Raw genomic sequence first — 19,036 nt, forward strand, 5'->3', positions numbered from 1 at the left:
AGCTGCACTAGAGGGGTGATTCCTGTGGGATGGCAGATAGCTGACATCAGGTCTGGCTCCAACTGGGCACACAGTTCATGGATTGTGGCACGGTCCAGTCTGTATGTGACAATTACATGTCGCTCCTCTATTGTCGACAGGTCCACCAGTGGTCTGTAGACCAAAGGATGCCGCCGTCTCCTCACCTGCCCCAGCGGACGAGCTCTATGGAGGAGAACAGCGAGCAGAGAGTCAACCAACACTGAGGTACGTAAACACAACTTTATTCCACATTTATTTAAATCCGCTATGTGCCTGTATTAGTGTGTATGCAAGGCCTAGATATGTGTGACGCATTTAAAATGAATGCCATGTGGCCCCCTGAAATGGCGGCTGCCTGACCTGTAATGTGGGACAAGGGGATATGAGGTAACTGTGCTGGCGTTGTACACTGTCGCGGTAGGCGGTCGAAGACCGCGGCGCAATCCTGCATTGGTTAACATTGGACCCTATGGGTCCCAGGAGCTAATGACGACGTACGCCGGCGGTGACGGTACGCACCGCCGCGGACGTGACCGCCATTTTCTCTCTGTTCACTCACTTGATACCTGATCTTCGACAGGAGAGGACCTACACTGCAAGTGCTGCTGTGACCTCAGTCTGGAAAAGACAATGGCTCATGTGTCTGGGGAAAGGGCCCCTGTCTTCAGCACGGAGGAGTTGGAGAAACTAGTGGATGGGGTCCTTCCCCAGTACACGCTGCTCTACGGTCCTCCAGACAAACATGTAAGTACACTGTGACCATGCTGAATGGGCAATGCCTGTGTGGAGTGGTGCGGATGGAAGATAGGGGGGGAGAATGAGGCGTGCATGAAACGACGGTGAGTGCATGTGCGTCATGGCAAGGGTAGGGATGCGGGCCAATGACTGTGACGGTGCGGACGGTTATATCTTCTCCTTTTCCCCTGTACTATTCCTGTAGGTCAGCGCCCACCAGAAGAAGGATATTTGGCGTGCCATCGCCAAGGAAGTCCGGACCCTGGGGGTCCACCACAGACGGAGCACCCACTGCCGGAAAAGATGGGAGGACATTCGCCGCTGGAGCAAGAAGACGGCGGAGGCCCAGCTGGGGATGGCCTCCCAACGTGAGAGGGGTGCCCGTCGCACCATGACCCCCCTGATGTTGCGGATCCTGGTGGTGGCATATCCGGAGTTGGATGGGCGCTTGAGGGCATCACAGCAGCCACAAGGGGGTGAGTACACTCTCATTAAGCTGATTCTGCGCGCATTGGAGGTGTCTGGGTGGGGGAGGTGGGCTGTAGGTTCCCCTAGGCCAGGGCGAGTTTAGTAGGCAAGGTCCCTTCGTAAGGCAGGCCATGTGGCACCCCACCCCACCTGTGTTCAGAGCCAACTACACCTAGTCAGGCTCCTGTGACTTCCATGTGCGCAGCAATCGGGCATAGGCCTTGTACCCCATGTCCCTGTGATTAATTAGGGAACTCAAAGTGCACGGCGTAGTGCAGGGGGCTTCTGTGTTTGTAGTGTCCGCCAACGGTAGCTGTATTGCATGCACTCAACATGTCTTTCTTCTGTCTTCCCCCCACTTTTTGTGGTCTCCCTGTTCTTGTGTGCATTAGCATCATCAGGCGGAGGAGCAGTGGCACCAGAGCAGGAGGGAGCTGCATCCCACATGGCCCTGGAGGGCGACACAATGGAGTCTGAAGCCACCAGTGGGACGGAGGGCGAGGGGAGCTCCACGGCGGGGACAGGAGCTGAGACCAGCGACACAGACTCCTCCTCTGATGGGAGCTCCCTTGCGGTGGTGGGCCCCTTTGTGCCCCCTGCATCTACAGGTACAGCCGCCACCACCCCTACCCGCACCGCCCTCCCAGCAGCCCCTCAGCGTGTGCCCCGTGGCCGCTCACCCAGGAGGGTGAGCATCTCCTTCGCCCCAGGCACCTCAGCCCCTGCCCCTGTCAGCCCTGCTGCCCTCAGTGAGTGTCCTCAGGTCCATCACTGTTGGGCAGTCTACCATTTTGAATGCCATCCAGGGTGTAGAGAGGCAGTTGCAACAGACCAATGCATACCTGGAGGGCATTCATTCTGGTCAGGCAGCCCAACAGAGAGCTTTTCAGACTCTGGCCTCAGCACTGATGGCAGCCATTGTCCCTGTGTCCAGCCTCCCCCCTCCAACTTCCTCCACCCAGACCCAAACACCTGTACCTCAGCCTATCCCAAGCACACCCTCAGACCAGCATGCACACACCTAAACACACAAGGGAAGCTCTGGCAAACATAAGCACCACACATCCCACAGGCACTCACACAAGCATCATACCCATGCAGACATACCAACATCCACTGCCTCCACTGTGACCCCTCCTCCTCGTCTCCCTCCTCCCTCCCTATCTCATCTCCACTCACACCTGCATGCACTACATCTTCAGCGATTACGTCCATCACCAGCACACCCATCACCACACCCCGCTCACAAGCACTCACCACCCCCACTACCATTCACACATCCCCTGTGTCCTCTCCCAGTGTGTCTGTGAGCCCACCTCCTAAGGTACACAAACGCAGCCACACACCCACCCAACAGCCATCCACCTCACAACAGCCTCCAGCCCATGCACCTTCCCCCAAAGTCAGCAAACGTACACCTCCTACAACCACTACCTCTTCCTCCACTCCCAAACCCCCTCCATCTACCCGTCCCAGTGTGTCCCAAAAACTTTTCCTGTCCAACCTTGAACTCTTCCCTTCATCTCCCCCACCCCTTCAGTCCCCTAGGGCCCGCCTTTCCAGGTCCCAACCCAGCACCTCAGCCACCAGATCAGCGGGAACAGTGGTGCCAGCAGTAATCGGCTTCTGGAGTGCGCCAAGCAGCAGGGCAGCCAGTGTGCCAAGGAGCCAGACCACGGACAGTCCCCCACCTCAGAAGCATAAAAAGTTGGCCACTGCCCAGCAGGAGAAAGGCAAAACATCTGCCACCAAAGGCTCTCCCAGGAGTACAGTTGGGAGTGGCAAGACAGCTGCGCCACCATCCAAGGTGGGGAAGGGGCACAGAAAGAAAGGCAAGTCGCCGCAAACCTGCACGGCGGACAAGATCGCCACCAGCACTGCTGCCATAGACACCGCCGCCACAAGCACCGCTGCCATGGACACCGCCGCCACCAGCACCGCTGCCAAGGACACCGCCGCCACAAGCACCGCTGTCAAGGACACCGCCGCCACCAGCACCGCTTCGCAGGAAACCGCCGCCACCAGCACTGCTGCCAAGGACACCGCCGCCACAGGCACCGCTTCACAGGACACTGCCGCCACCAGCACCGCTGCCAAGGACACCGCCGCCACAAGCATCGCTTCACAGGACACTGCCGCCACCAGCACCACTGCCGAGGACACAGCCGCCACCAGCACCGCTTCACAGGACACCGCCGCCACCAGCACCGCTGCCAAGGACACCGCCGCCACAAGCACCGCTGCAAAGGACACCGCCGCCACAAGCACCGCAGGCCAATCAGCGCCGAAAGCTCCGACGCTACTGAGGCCGCCACGAGCAGGATGACGCACTCTGGGCACAGAGCCCCCTCCAGAACCAGTGGAGAAAGGCATACACTACCTCAGTCGTTGGCAGGATGAAGCACTATGGGCATAAAGCCCCTCCAGAACCAGTGGAGATTTACATCCACTACCTCAGTCCTTGGCAGGATGAAGCACTCTGGGCACAAAGCCCCCTCCAGAACCAGTGGAGAAAGGCATCCACTACCTCAGTCCTTGGCAGGATGAAGCACTCTGGGCAAAAAGCCCCCTCCAGAACCAGTGGAGATTTACATCCACTACCTCAGTCCTTGGCAGGATGAAGCACTCTGGGCACAAAGCCCCCTCCAGAACCAGTGGAGAAAGGCATCCACTACCTCAGTCCTTGGCCGGATGAAGCACTCTGGGCACAAAGCCCCCTCCAGAACCAGTGGAGATTTACATCCACTACCTCAGTCCTTGGCAGGATGAAGCACTCTGGGCACAGAGCCCCCTCCAGAACCAGTGGAGAAAGGCATCCACTACCTCAGTCCTTGGCAGGATGAAGCACTCTGGGCACAAAGCCCCCTCCAGAACCAGTGGAGATTTACATCCACTACCTCAGTTCTTGGCAGGATGAACCACTCTGGGGACAAAGCCCCCTCCAGAACCAGTGGAGACTGTTATCCACTTGAGAGACTGTGGCTTTGCACTCCACAGGATAGAGCAGTGGGCAAACCACCCACTGAAAAGACTTGTGAGACTGTGGCTTTGCACTCCCCAGGATACAGCAGTGGGCAAACCACCCACTGAAAAGACTTGTGAGACTGTGGCTTTGCACTCCCCAGGATACAGCAGTGGGCAAACCACCCACTGAAAAGACTTGTGAGACTGTGGCTTTGCACTCCCCAGGATACAGCAGTGGGCATGGAGCCCCCTTGTGGATCTGGCGTCATGCACTCATCCGGCTGAGGTGCCCCCCCCGTTCCCTTCCCCCTGAGGTGCCTGTTGTATTTTGATCTGATGCCCCTGCAGTGTTCTCTCCGTTTGGATCGGCTATTGAGTGTGGGCGCTCGCCCATGTATTTTGGGCCCAGTGGTCCATGGACTTTAATGGTGCAATACCTGGACTTTTATTCTTGGTGTATATATTTTTTAATACTGGATTTTAATAGATTACAGACGTTCAAATAATTTCCTTTTGTCTTTGCATTCTTCCCGGGGGGCTTGGGGGTGTAACTGTAATGTATCATGATGTATTAGTGTGTGTGTTGTAGTGGGTGAGGGTGGGGGTGGGGGTGTTGCGTGTGTGTGTCACTCTCTTTTCCCTTCCCCCTCCCCTGTGTCGTAGGTGCAGTACTCACCGTGGTCTTCGCCGCCGGCGTTCGTGCTCCTGGTAGAGGAGCAGAAAGACAAAGGCAGGGAGTATCTGGAGTTCCGGTTCCATGGCGTCCTGGTTCCTCGTGGGGTGTGTAGAGGTGAGCGTTTTCCCTTCCAAGTCCTGTTTCCGCTGTGTTTTTGTTTGCGGTGAATCCGCCCCGGAAAAGGTGGCGGATTGGCCTCTCATGATACTGTGGGCGGTACAGTCTTCCGCCTGTCTGTTGGCGGTGTTTGTTTGTACCGCCGTGGCGGTCGGAGTGTTAAAGTGGCTGTCTATGTTGGTGGTTTCCGCCACGGTCATGATTCCATTTTTTTTACTGCTGGCCTGTTGGCGGTTTTACCGCCGCTTTAACATCGACCACCAGGGTTGTAATGACCACCTTGGTGTCTACTGCCTGTCTTAATACGTCTGAGGTAGGGTGATAGCTGGACTTGTGTATTCACTCTAGACAGGCATACTCAAAGAGAGCTTAGCTGTGACTGATAAGCCATCACCATCTTGACCGGACATCCTGGGCAGGATGGGAGGGAGGGGATGACACTACCTGAATGGACAGTGTCCTGCCACACACAAATGACTGCATACCCCCCTGTAGTGAGTCTGGAGCTTGGGCAGGAAGGGAGGACCTCTATGCACTTCAAAGACCCTTCTTTGAAGTCTCCCCCACTTCATAGGCACAACTGGGTATAGGTACTGGACCCCAGACACTACTAACTCAGTACACTTCTGGACCTGTGGATACTCTGCCAGGAAGAAGGACTGCTGTGCTGCTACAAGGACTGCCACACTGCTGAGCTGCTACTCTGCTGGTCTCCTGTTTTGCCCTCCTGCCTGGGAGTGAGACGGACTGGACAGGCATCTCTGCATCCCAGAACCAAAGTGGCTCCAAGGGCTTCCAGCTTGCCTCCTGTTCTGGAATCTCAGGGACATCAGAGACCTTCCTTACATCTACAAACAGAACCTAGACTTTGCTTACTGCAAGTCTTGCTCTGCCAAGTGGTGCCAACTCCGTCCCAGGCCCTTGGAAGTGAGAATAAAGTGCTGCATCTCCCAGAACTTGTGCATCAACGCTACTGCACCAATAGGAACCGACACACCGCCTACTGTGAATTCAGGATTGACGCATCACTGCTGCTAAGGGATGGACGGGGCCAGTGCATTGCACTCAGAAACCCCTGCATCGCCTCCAGAACCACCGCTTCAGAATCACCCCCATCATCGCCACTGCGTGGAGACTGATGCATCGTGTTTCAGAATCACAGCACTAAGAACCGGCGCATCGCACCCAGAACCACCGCACCGCTGCTTTTGCATGGAGAAATCCGGTGCAATACCTGAACTGCGTGGAGATCATGGACGCATCTCATGCTGAGACAGGGATTAAGGTATTGTTGCTCAGCGGGCCCTGCATTGGTCCTGTAACCAGCCTACGCTCTATTGTGAGCGGCCTGAACTCTTGACTTTGTTCCAGTCCAGCACAACCAGATGTCCCATTTAAGCACTTATTGCATCTAAGTACACTTATTATTTAAAAATGCATATCCTACCTATTGGATTTTTGTCACTTTGGGCTTGTAAATTAAGCTTTATTTTCCTAACCTGGTGTGGATTATTTTTATGTGGTGTTTTCATTGTTTTACTGCATGAAGTGTTGCACAAAAATTTACAGTTAAGCCTGACTGCTCTGTGCCAAACTACAAGAGGGTGAGCACAGGTTAACTTTTAGTGTGTATCTGATTTACGCTGACTAGGATTGTGGACTCTGCTTGAACAGGGTGCATACCTCTGCCAACCAGAAACCGAATTTCTAACAGTATGCAAGTCCTATTAGAGATTCAGAGGACATATCTGGACTAAACAGAATTTCTAAAATCTTTACATTTTATAACAATAAATTCGAACGCAGACAAAAGGCCAGTATGAACCCAAAGGAGCAAAGTCTGAACATCCAAAGATATTTACATTTTTTGAAACTTTGAATTAAGGCTCTTTTCAGTTACTACTGCAAATGCAATTGAAAACAATGAGTGAAATGGTCCTTCACATTTGGCCATGAAGGCATGGTTGTTACAACGTGACTATTACAGGGGCTGCAAGGAGCTCGAGTGACAGCAACGTATGCTTTTGTGAACCCGCAACACTGTTTTCGCTTACTTTGTTTAAGATGCCTCATGATGGCTAAAATCTCAAATCAGAAATGATTTTGCCAGTATCAGAGCTAACAAAACCTTTAAAATAAAATTCGAAGACACAATGGGGGTCATTCTGACCCTGGCGGGCATGGACCGCCAGGGCCAACGACCGCGGGAGCACCGCCAACAGGCTGGCCGTGCTCCCATGGGCATTCTGACCGCGGCGGTACAGCTGCGGTCAGAAGCGGGAAACCGGCGGTGTCCCGCCGGTTTCCCGCTGCCCATGGGAATCCTCCATGGCGGCGCTGCAGGCAGCGCCGCCATGGGGATTCCGACCCCCTTACCGCCAGCCTGGTTCTGGCGGTTTTGACCGCCAGAACCTGGCTGGCGGTAACGGGTGTCGCGGGGCCCCTGGGGGCCCCTGCAGTGCCCATGCCAATGGCATGGGCACTGCAGGGGCCCCCTAACAGGGCCCCACCAAGATTTTCAGTGTCTGCCAAGCAGACACTGAAAATCGCGACGGGTGCAACTGCACCCGTCGCACCCCTTCCACTCCGCCGGCTCCATTCGGAGCCGGCATCCTCATGGAAGGGGGTTTCCCGCTGGGCTGGCGGGCGGCCTTCTGGCGGTCGCCCGCCAGCCCAGCGGGAAACTCAGAATAACCGCGGCGGTCTTCTGACCGCGCAGCGGTATTCTGACGGCGGGACTTTGGCGGGCGGCCTCCGCCGCTCGCCAAAGTCAGAATGACCGCCTATATGTTTTTCAGTTAAAACAGTTGGTCACCATCTATCACCTTTTCAGTAGAAAGTACACTCTTCATGAGCCTGCTGAAAGTAACTTTTGCAAATTTTAGGCAATATATCAATAATATTTTCAGATTCTCGTTATAAATTGGCCAGTAACGCTGATGTGGTTGCAAGCGCAGTTTGTGTCTCAATCAGTATTGCACACGGCCGGCTTTTGGGCCGCTGACCCCTGGGGGGCGCTGTGTTTAGCAATAACACCAGAAACTTGTGATTTAAAAGCACTTGCTGAAAAGTTCCTTGTGCGTTTAGCCTTCAAGAAACAATTAAAATGTCAAGATACCTTTTGTGATTAATGTTCCTGCTAGAGAAAGAGATGGGAGTTTTGCCTACTGCCAGCTTTGACTCAACATAAAGTAGCATAGAGGGTTAATATGCCTGCTGCAAAAAAACAGAACTATGAAGCATATTTAAGAAAAGTGCCTCTGCACACAGTGCAGCGCCACTTTTCTTGCACCCTTTAGCGCCCCCCTAATGCCACCATGTGTGCACCATATTTAACATACAGTGCACCATGGCAGTACTCAGGGGACTAGTCCGGAGCTTTGCAGGATTAGCATCAAAAATGTTGACGCTAATCTTGCAAAGCATCCAGAGGCCCAATTTAAGCAATGGAAGCCTCCTTTTAATGCCTGCTCTGAGCAGGTGTTAAAAGTGCCGGAAAAAAATGACGCTAAGAAATCTGACAGACTTCTTTGCATCATTTTTTTGGCCTCCTTTGCATACATTATGCCTGGTGTAGGCATAATGTAGTGCAAAGGGTTACAAAGTGGGGCAATGCATGTATTGCGCCTCTTTGTAAATATGGTGTCGCGTTTTTGGCCTTCTAACGCCACATTAGTGTAAGAAAATGACACTAATGTGGCCTTAGAATGGCACTAGGGGCTCTTAAATATGCCCCTATGGCAGTGCTTAATTTGTGCTTGATGTTTCTGGTGCAGAGCACCAGCACTTATTTTTGAGGGCCAGGCTTATTTTTCTGTCTCAAGCATTTACTGCGAGAAAAAAACACATACAGGAAAGACGGAGGAAGAGAAAAACGAATAAGCGTCACAATGGGAAAAAGCAGAAATTCGCAAGAGTGAGCTGAAGAGGCAGGGACACCTGTAAATGGATTGAAGAAGCTTTAGGATGACACTGCCTTTGTTCACATATTTAATTGCAGCTGCCTAGTGTTTAAGAGGAGGGCTGTGGGCACCGGCACCTTTTTTTTTTTTTTTTTTACAAATTAAGCACTGCCCTATGGGGCACACAGTGCTGTTCCACTTTTTTTGTGCCCCTCAGCACCCCCTAACGACACCATGTGTGTGTCATATTTAAAATATGGCTCACCATAGCAGTAGTTAGATGACTAGTGTCAGAATTTTTTATGCTAGTTCGGCGCTTTGCAGGATTAGCATCAACAATCTTGACGCTAATCCTGCAAAGCACCCAGAGACCCTTTGTAACCAATGGACGCCTCCTTTTAATGCCTGTTCTGAGCAGGGGTTAAAAGGGCAGGAAAGAAATGACTCACAGAAATCTGTCAGATTTCTTTGCGCCATTTTTTTGCCCCCCTAACAGGGGGATGCCCCCTTTGCATACATTATGCGTGGCGCAAGCATAATGTAGCGCAAAGGGTTACAAAGTGACGCAATGCATGCATTGCGCCTCTTCGTAAATATGGCGCAGTGTTTTTGGCCCTCTGACACCATATTAGTGTACAAAAATTACACTAATGTGGGGTTAGAATGGCACTAGGGGCTCCTAAATATGCCCCTATGGCAGTGCTTAATTTGTGCTTGTTATTGCCGGTGCGGAGCACTGGCACTTAATTTTGAGGGCCGGCGCTTATTTTTCTGCCTCAACCATTTCCTGCGAGAAAAAGACACATATGGGAAAGACTGAGGAAGAGAAAAACGAAAAAGCGTCACAATGGGAAAAAGCAGAAACCCGCAAGAGCGAGTGGAAGAGGCAGGGAGCGCCTGTAAATGGATTGAAGAGGCCTGAGATGGCTTCACGATTACGCTGCCTTTGTATTCCATGTGCACACATTTAATTGCAGCAGCCACGTGTTTAAGAGGAAGGCTTTGGGCACAGCACCTTTTTATGTGCAAATTTAGCACTGCCCTATGGGGCATATTTGAAAAAAGTGGCGCTGCACACAGTGCTGCGCCACTTTTTTGTGCCCCTTAGCACCCCCTAATGCCACCATGTGTGCGTCATATTTAAAATATGGCTCACCGTGGCGGTAGTTAGGGAACTAGCATCATAATTTTTATGCCAGCCCGACGCTTTGCAGGATTAGCATCAAAAATGTTGACGCTAATCCTGCAAAGCACCCAGAAGCACATTGTAAACAATGGAAGCCTCCTTTTAATGCCTGCTCTGAGCAGGCGTTAAAAGTGGTGGAAAAAAATGACACAAAGGAATCTGTCATATTTCTTAGCGCCATTTTTTGGCCCTCCTAACGCAGACATGATGTAGCGCAAAGGGTTACAAAGTGGCACAATGCATGCATTGTGCCACTTTGTAAATATGGCACAGCTTTTTGCCCTTCTAATGCCACATTAGCTTAAAAACAAATTACACTAATGTGGCGTTAGAATGGCACTAGGGGCTCTGGGGCATATTTGAAAAAAGTGGCGCTGCACACAGCGCTGCACCACTTTTCTTGCGCCCCTTAGCACTCCCCTAACGCCACCATGTGTGGGATGTATTTAAAATATGGCACAACATGGTGGTAGTTAGAGGACTAGTGTCTGAATTTTTTACGCTAGTCTGGCGCTTTGCAGGATTAGCGTAAAATATTTTGATGCTAATCCTGCAAAGCACACAGTGGCCCATTGTAACCAACAGAAGTCTCCTTTTAACGCCTGCTCCAAGCAAAGATGAATGAAGCAAAGAAATCTGTCTAATTTCTTTGTGCCATTATTTGGCCCCCCAAAACAGAGGAATGCCACCTTTGCATACATTATGCCTGACGCAGACATCGTGTAGCGGCGCAAAGGGATACAAAGTAGCGAAATGCATGAATTGCACCACTTTGTAAATATGGCACCGCGTTTTTGGCCTTCTAATGCCACATTAGCTTGAAACAAATGATGCTAAGGTGGGGTTAGAATGGCGCTAGGGGCTCTTGAATATGCCCCTATATTTTAAGTGGCTAGCTGAGTGGATTAGTAATGCCAGCCTTTACAAGTGCTTTAAAACACAGGAATGTATGTGAAAGGGGAGCGATGGAGAGATGAGGGGCACATTTGCCAGGTGGTAGTGAGTGAAACCGAGAAGGAGGTCATTGGGTGGGGCGCCTTAATAAACTGTTGCACAGGGCGCCACCAGTCCTAAAGCCGGCCCTGATTGCACAGTTAATACAGCACTGCGGAATAAACGGACCCCACGCTATTGCTATTTGCCCAGCTGTGATTACTGCACCCAAATACAGGGTTATTGGGAATGTGGGCCTTAGAAAGAGACAGTCATGCTAAATTAAACGCTCACACTACCAAAATCCAACATACATTTTGATTGCTGAGGCATGTAAGCTAAATCTGATGTTTATCACTGTTACATTTGTAAAGATATTTCCTCGAGGCGTGCAGGTCAGGGTCAGACTGGGACAGAAAATTGGCCAAGCATGAAAATAAAAGTTGCCCCACGTGTGAATCAGATGGCTAAAAAAATGGCCCACATTTGCAAATTGGGCCCGTTTTTAAGTTGTAAAGACATATGCCCATATTTATGGGTTTTGTGACGCAGGACAGTGCTGCAAACCACTGTGCTGCACTGCCCTGCATCACCGAGAAAGGGCAGCATCCTGCCGTATTTATCCAGTACAATAAATTCCTCTCCTTTCCCCCTGTGCTGGAGCCCTTTTGGCTGCTTAGTACTAACGCAGCCTCCCTTACACCATGGTACAAGGGTGCATGTGCTGCATGCAGGATTGTTTTTGCGCAGGATGACGCCTTCCTGCACAAAAACAACCCTGAGAAGTTTTTTCCTCTTTCTTTGTGTGCTGCAGAATGCACCTCTTGAGTCTTAAATACGTATGCTGCCTACTCTCGTATGTGTGTATATATTTTCATTCTCTCTCTCTCTCTCTCTTTTACAGGACAGGCCAGGTATAAAAGTGAGACTAAAGGTTTCAGTCCTACTTTTATGTCTAACTTGTCCCAGTTTTTTATTTTCAAAATCTGGTCACCCTAGCCTCCAGGCCTTCTTTGCCTTCTTTAACCAGACAATAGTGGATTATGGGAAACATATAGACAACACTCCATGCCGCAGCACACTAAACTAGGGCACGGGGAAATACAGGATACTACAAAATGCAGTGAAAATAAAACTTTTGACTATATTCTATATACATGGCTCACTGCTGTAGCTTCCCTGCCATTAGGAAGTAGAGGCTCTGTGGCATAACGCAAAATGACCTCCCATTCAAAATGCAATGAGCGGCCGTGAGTCTCCCATAAGTCACAAACAATTCACTGACCTTGGGCTAAAGCCCCCCCCCCCCCCCATCGAAGGGTTCGTCCCGTCTCCCCCCACGCGCTGCAGGGGATGCAGGGGCCTGTACTGCGCCCCTGGAGTGGCTAGTCTACATGCACATGTATATCAGCAGATACTTACCTAACAAACCCTTTACAGGTGTCCAGCACAACCAACTTTACTCACGCCTCAAACAAACCCACGCGCTTGGTCTCATTAACAGCAAGACAATCTCCAACTTCAGGATCTTTTATCAAATGTGGCAGACAACGTTCTAATTTTATAAAATATTAACAACGATGAAAATATTAGTAATATTAGTTTGACAACTGGACAAAACACCATTTGAGTCCCATGTGAGAAATACCCTTCTTGAGTGCTGACACCAATTTGGTGCAGCCTGGAATCCGCGTCAGAGCTGACGAATGCCCAATATTCACTAAGTGAGCGTTCCTCAGAATCTATACATTTTAGGTATGGCAAGTAGCCCATATTTACTATGGCAATGCGCCAGGAATCTGCATAAGGAGCTTTTGGAGCAACCACATACCTAAACAAACGCGGGCTTGAATTAGATAAACACAGTAATATAAAAGGTTCCAAAAAATACTAGTATAGTCATTTTCTCCATATGTGTAATTTCCACTGGAGCAGTGCTTAAATGGGCCGGTACAGTCCGGTACTGAGTACCGGCACTTTTTTTATTTTGAGAGGGAGAGCACCTGCTCTTCTCAAGAAAAACGTAATACTTTTCATAAGAGAGTACCGGCACTTGTCAGAAACAAGCAGGTACTGCGATACAGAGTACCTGCACTTCTATTTGTTCATTTCAAGCACAGTACTGGAGGTTTGTTTATCCGCCTGAAAAAATATTTCTGACACGTGGTGAAGGGAAAGCTACAGCTATTTTGCAGTAAATATCTCGCCCATAAGATTTTGCAACGGCCAGCAGAGTAGCCTCATTATAAACGCCATTTAAAATGCAATCCTTTCCACTTTAGTAACAACTATTCAGTCGGGAGGGCATTGTGCTTGTTTGACTCACTGCACCATACACTACATAACAACTCCAACCACACCACCACACTGGAAAATAACAGCAACTATATAATCTTGAGGAACGCATTTTTTACAGCAGTTAGTTAATGAATCTCAAGCTTCGAGAGGATACCAATGGCAGCGCAATTGCATTAACAAACATTATAATCTAAACATTTTGATTTAGTTTCTAACCAGACATCTTGAGAGTTGCCGGCCTGTGTCTATTTCCCAGTTCTCTTTTTACGTTTGCACGCCCATCTCGTACTTACTGTTGCTGCTTTAGCTATGTCAGTAAACGAACGCCACCTCTCCCTGTCCTCGACTTTCTTGCCTGAGCTCTCTCTTAGCTATCAGTAAACTCCACCCGCAGGAATTACAACGCTTCCCCGCCTCCTAGGAATGCCGCTTTTCTCTAGGGTCAGCGACAGACTGACTGAAGCTTTTTAGGCTCTCTGCTGCCACCGTATGGTCAATTTTCAATATCCAGCATCATGACACTTCGAAAGTGGAAGAGATACATAATCATACCAGACTTCTGACTTAATTCAATGTATTTAACAAACAACTTTGTACCTTAACTCTTTCCCTGTTGGCTCCTAGTGTTAAGCCTTTTTTGGCTATTTGGAATAGTTTGTGCTTAGGCCGCCATAACTTTTTGTTCGCATAATCTAGTCACGCCAAATTTGTTTCCTTGTTTCCCAACATATTTGGGATTCTAATGGTAGCCAGGGATTGTGGATTCCACTGGAGGAGACCGAGAAAATGGCCGACACATAGCTACATTTTGAGTTCTTTGGGAAAAAATAGGAAAAAAGTGGTCTGGATAAAAGTGTCTGGTTTTTATTTTCATAACAATGACGTCGACTAACACTTTGATGGACTAAAGACACCATCTTCCTATCTTTCAGGAACATGCAAAGCTGAATCAAAGAAATTGGGGGCATATTAACAAGGAGCTTGCGCTGCTGTTGCATAACTTTTTTTGACACGGTGGCTGCACATTCAGTGCTCCCTAATGTGATGCATCACGGCCAATGCATAACTTTTCGGTGTCCTGCGTCAGAATTTTCCTGTGCCTGAAATGGTTACATCACGCAACATTCAGCATATGCAAGGTAGGCGTTCCCACATAGAATCCAACGTAGAACCGACGCAACAATATTTACAGGTTTATGGAAAAGTGATGCATCATTGACAAGCGGTGTGCAGAGCCTGAAATGCATCAAAGTTTCTGCGCACCGGCAACCCAGGTATAAGAAATGCTGCATTGGCACTGGGAAATAAACAGAACATACACAAAGCACTTTAGCAAGCTCAACTATGCCATGGAGGCACTCATACTTCATTTAGGAGCAGCAAGAAGACCACCACCACCAACATGTAGCCAGTGCAGGAGAAGGGAGCGTGTTTACCACCAAAGGACTACCCTCATTGATTTTAGGGAGGAGGAGAATATCACCTACTACAGGCTCAGAAGGGAGTCCATCATACAGCTCCTGAACATGATTGCACCAAGGCTGCAGGCAACATCACAGAGGTGCACCAACATTCCTCCACAGGCCAAGCTGATGGCAGTCCTACACGTCCTGCTATCTGGGTCATATCAAACCACCACAACCAGAGAGGCAGGAATCTCGCAGCCATCCTCCTCGGTATTCCTACCCTCCGTCCTGGATGCCTTCATCAACCTGACACCCCAGTACATCATGTTCTCCAAAACACAACAGCAACAACTGGAAAAAGCAAGGCTTCTATGGCTTAGCTGGATTCCCACATGTTTTGGGGGCAGTGGACTGCACACTTTCAACTTGTGCCTCTTGCAGCTACATTCCACCTGTATCGTAATAGGAAGCATGCATATTCCATCAATGTACAGAGAATAGTGGACTATCTGGGGATGTTCACCAATGTGCTGGCAAAGTATCCAGGGATGCTCATGATGCCTACATCTTTAGGCACTCCATCATCACTGAGCATTTTCACAATGGAAGATATGGGAATGGCCTACTGGTTGGTAAGCACATCTGAAGTTCACGACTGATCTAAAAACATTAAAGAGTTTATGAAAAATAGCCATCTCTGTGTTTGGTGACTGAGACAGTGCATATGTAGTAGGGGTGGGACTCATACTTGCACCATACATCATAGCACATGTGCAATGCTACCCTGCAAATCACACAAGTTAAGAACTTCTAAGCCACTGTGTGTGCCTTGAAATGGTGGTAAGATCTTGAGCATTGCAACACATTGAAAAATGCTGTGTCACAACACCCCGTGAAATGAAGGGCTTCCAAGTTGTTTTTCTGTGTGTCCACATGTAACTTCCATAGTCATGAGGCATGTCATGTATCCAACACCAGCTAAACTGTGAAATAGTTTAAAGCGTTTCCATCCCCAGGTACCACAAGAAACTTACATAAGTCAGCATAAACACTCTTGCCACTTATGTGTGGTGTAGCCTGTGGCACACAGACGTACACCATCAGGCCTCTAAGGGTTCAGACTGTGCAGGAAGGTAGCCCCTCATGCACAAAGTACATCTCACAGGAAATGCAGCCACAAATTCACCATGTTGCAATTGTGCCTGTCTTGGTGCTACGCAGCCTATTGTGTGCCAGTACAGCTTGAAAACTCAAGACTGTGCTGTATGGCCTAAAATATGTCCTACGATGCCCTTACTTAGTGAGGTAGTGCAGTGCTGATAATTTAGTAGTTGCACTGTACTGTGCAAGATTCCTACATTTCTATGCCCTTGTGTCCTATCAACATAGCAGATCCAATGCACTGCAATGTGTAGACAACGATGTCCCGCATTTACATGCACTCATTAATCTATCTATGGCGGTAGCTACTGAACAACAGTGACTACTAATGTCACATCCAAATCAGTGTGAATGAATGGGACCACATGATCTGCACCAGGAAACTATTTTATATTAAGATATGTAGTAGACCAGAAATGGCTAGATTATTCCCAACCCAACCCAATAAAGAAGTGTGTGATAAGTGTCTCCTCAATGGTCTACATACTACACATATCATGAAAGACTCACCATGTTCAAGCCATTCCCATGAAAAAGGTTTTCAATAACTAAGTGAATCACACACACCAGTATACTTGTATGTGTAGTACAGTATCAGTAATATAAAAAATGAAAGGACATGTACGCTATCCAATTTCAGTGCAGGTCCCATACTGTTGGAAATGTGTATGAGTCATTTGGTACACATAACAGACATGTACTTGAATGTGAGTCCATTAGTCATCATGAACATTGACTGATTTCTCTTCTGTCTTTTCAGCTGACCAAGGTTTTGGGCTGCAGCCATGGGTCATGATCCCATTCACTCATCCCTAGGCTGAGGCAGAGCGCATGTATAACAATGCACTTGGAAAGACCATGGTTAAAGTGGAGAAGACTTTCGAAGTACTGATGTCTCTCTTCCACTACCTCAACATGTCCAGGGGGAGATTGCTATACTCCGCCCCTGGTATTCAAAACCATCCTTGTGTGCTGTATATTGCACAACCTATGTGTGCGGACAAATGTTCCATGGGATGAGGGCCAAGAGGACCAGGAAGGTCCTGATGAAAATGAAGAGGAAGATGAGGCCCAAGGTAAAAAATAAACCCACAGTAGCCAGGACACGCAGAAGAAATAACATTGTTCAGAACTTTTTCACAGATGAGTGAAAAAGCTTAATGGATACTAACATATTTTTTATTCTGGAAGACTGTTAAAAATATAAAGAAATGAATGATCTCTGCCTTTGTACAAGCAATCTCATTTCACAGTCACTGTAAAGATCAAGACACTCACATCTCATCTAATAGTTTTTAACCCATCACAAAGGTATGTAGCCAGGTGTTGCAAACAACGCAGGACAACAGCATGTGTATCAAAATATGTATGAATGACAACAACATGTGCCATACGCATGTGTGCTTTGAAAAACATACATTAAACAAAGCTAGCAATGTGGCACAGTGTGTACATGATGTGAGTATGTGTGCTGCTGCAGTGTTCAGACCATCGGACATCCTACCACAATCCAAAGTGAGTGGCAATGTTAACAGTGCGCAATGACTGTATTTGTGTGTTATACATCTAGCCATCTGTACTACCGCACACTTGTGAAGGTCAGTATAGTGAGCGTATGTTCCGATGATTGTGAACAAAGGCACATATGGTGTGCATGGCCACACCGTGCAACCCATATAGTCACCATGTGCTACGTCAATGTTTGAAAGCACAGAGAAAAATCAATGTGTTATCTCACATATCACATATACATGTGGATTCCTTAACTATGATGGTGCCGGATTGGCTACCTAGGCCCAGTGCTGGCACACTTGCCCCACTAGGAAAGGATGCAACTGTAACCTGCATGAATGTATGTGACTGTTTTGGTGTGTCTCACCTGGATACAAAAACTGCTGTCACTCCTACAACTCCATCTATGTGTGTTGGTAAAAACAGGATACAAAGAGATAGGAAATGAAACAATAGATTTGAAGTGGTGACAACATGCAAGATCACTTCTGCCAAGGTAGCATGCACTGATGCATTCCAGGTTTTAGAGGCATAATGTGTCATAAAATGGCCAGATGAGCATCTTGTGTGAATGCCTACCCACAGTCTAAGTTCACAGAACCCCTCACTTTTGCTAAATAATGTGATGCATGCTAATGGTAAACCTATACATACTTGGAAGTAATCAGACTTGTTTTGGCTACCCAAGCTGGCCTCATGCTTACCAAAATATAGGTTGTTAATTAAGGCAAGTCACCAAGCCCAGAGAGAAAATGTGTGTGTCCCACAACATGATATGGTGGTTGGTGGGTATTTCTTTGTGGTAAATATAGTTTTGCACATATCTACATATAAGCCTATCCACATACCATACATAACTAGGCAGTCAGTCTGTGCCCAGGATACCACATTCACTGTGCACTGGGTGAACTAGTCCATGAGTGTGTAATGCTTCCATAACACATTCTAGGTCAGCAATAGAGACAGATATGAGTGTATTTACGAGAGCCTTGTGCCGCCGGTGCCTCACTTCTTATGAACCTCTGGTGGCACAAGCCTCTCAACCACATCTATGAGGCCACGATAAGTCATGTTGTATGGCTTTTCTTGGCCTCATAGATATGGAGTAAGGCAAGGTAGTGCAATTTGCTGCATTGACTTACTCTGCGCCAGAGAGGCATTCCAGGGGTGTTGTGGTGGGTATTTCCAGGTAACACCCATGAATATTTTCCCTGCCTCAGATTTACGTAATGATGTAAACCTGGTGCAGTACCAAAAGCTTACACCTCCCTAGAGCAGGTGTAAAGGGTTGTAATAGTTTGTTTATCCTTGTTTCTACATTATTCCATGTGCTGCATTCTGCAGCAGACATAGGAAGAGGAAAATGCCTCTTGTGTTTGTGTTTTGTGTAGGAAGGTGCCCCTTCCTTCCCCAAAACAATTCTATATTCAACACCATGGTGCAAGAGTGCCTATGTTGGCGCAATGTAGTAAATTATGCGCTGACAAAGAGGGAAAGGACAGGAAGGCACCGTAGTTCATAAAAACTGTGTTTTCCTGCCACTTTCACATTGGCATAACGCAGCACAGCAAGAAGACTGTGCAATCCTACGCAAATTACCCACAAAAATGGGCCATAGTAACTCACAGACATTTGCCCATTATCATGCACTTCAATG

The 19,036-nt window shown here is 48.5% G+C and overlaps 1 protein-coding gene across 3 annotated transcripts in view; it reads right to left on the reverse strand.

Moving 5' to 3' along the window:
• Positions 1 to 13,682, reverse strand: part of NXNL2 (nucleoredoxin like 2) — an 849,641-nt gene extending 835,959 nt beyond the window's left edge. For all 3 annotated transcript variants that reach the window (XR_011202172.1, XR_011202173.1, XM_069227572.1), the window contains exon 1: positions 13,594 to 13,682. The gene's annotated coding sequence lies outside the window, so the exon portion shown is untranslated. The remainder of the gene's footprint in view (positions 1 to 13,593) is intronic.
• Positions 13,683 to 19,036: the final 5,354 nt, after the last annotated feature.

The sequence above is a fragment of the Pleurodeles waltl genome, chromosome 1_1 (genome assembly GCF_031143425.1).
Source record: "Pleurodeles waltl isolate 20211129_DDA chromosome 1_1, aPleWal1.hap1.20221129, whole genome shotgun sequence".
Classification (NCBI taxonomy): domain Eukaryota; kingdom Metazoa; phylum Chordata; class Amphibia; order Caudata; family Salamandridae; genus Pleurodeles; species Pleurodeles waltl.